The following is a 1150-nucleotide window of genomic DNA, read 5'->3' as shown; positions in this document are numbered from 1 at the left end:
GGAAGACACCAAGAATTACCAGAGAACATCTCACAAAGGACAAAGTTGGAGGGCTTGCTTTACCCAACTTTTGCACCTACTATACAGCCACAGTGGTCAAAATAGCATGGTATTGATATAATGATAGATAGTCAGACCAATGGAAAAGGATTGAAAACCCAGAAATAAAATCACCAGTGTACAGACAACTGGTCTTTGATTAGTGTCCCCAAAATACCAAATGGGATGCGGATGCCTTCTTCAATTTGTCGTGCTGGAAAAAATGGATACATAGCTGCATAGAAAAGAAGCAAGAGTCTTACCTCACTCCATACACAAGGATAAACTCAAGGTGGATCACAGGCCTTGAGTTAAAGCCCCAAACTATTACGGTCATCAATAAGGGAACTGGGACAAACCTGAGAACCTTGGCACAGGGATTACATAGGCTATCAGATATCAGGAAGGACACACAGAGGAGGCACAAATTGACCTTTGGGATATACTAAAGGTAAAACATGTATACATCAAAGGAACTCTCCAAGAGAGTAATAAGAGAGACAACAGAATGAGAAAGCATCTTTAGCAATGACACATCAGACAAAGGCTTTACCACTAAAATCTATAATACTCTGCTAACCTACAAGGAAAACATACCAGTAGTCCACTCAAGAGGTGGGCTAAGGACCTGAGCAGGAGTTTCAAAAGGGAAGAAAACCAAATGGCCAATAAATATATGAGAAAATATTCCAGATCTCTATCCATAAGAGATATGCAAATTTAAACAACTATGAGATACCACATGACACCCTCAAAGATAGTCCACTTCAAGATATCAGAAAGTAGCAAGTGTTGGAGGGGATGCAGATAGATAGGAACTCTTGTCCTCTGCTGGTGGACCTGGAAGTATGTACAGCCATTATGGAAATCAATTTGGCGATATCTAAAATGGATGGAAATTGAGCTACCATATAATCCACAACCCCACCCACTCCTGGGCATATACACAGAAGAGGCAAAACACAAACCACGGGCAGATAACTGTGCCACAATTTTCATGGGAAAGGAAGTGGGAGTTAACAACCAAGGGGAAAGGGAACAACAAGTGAACCAAAATCAGAGGCATGAAAGGTATAAGAGGTCTGGCAGGGCTTGATCAAGGGCAATGTAA

This window comes from Tenrec ecaudatus, chromosome 2, assembly GCF_050624435.1.
Source record: "Tenrec ecaudatus isolate mTenEca1 chromosome 2, mTenEca1.hap1, whole genome shotgun sequence".
Classification (NCBI taxonomy): domain Eukaryota; kingdom Metazoa; phylum Chordata; class Mammalia; order Afrosoricida; family Tenrecidae; genus Tenrec; species Tenrec ecaudatus.
This window is presented reverse-complemented; position numbering follows the sequence as displayed.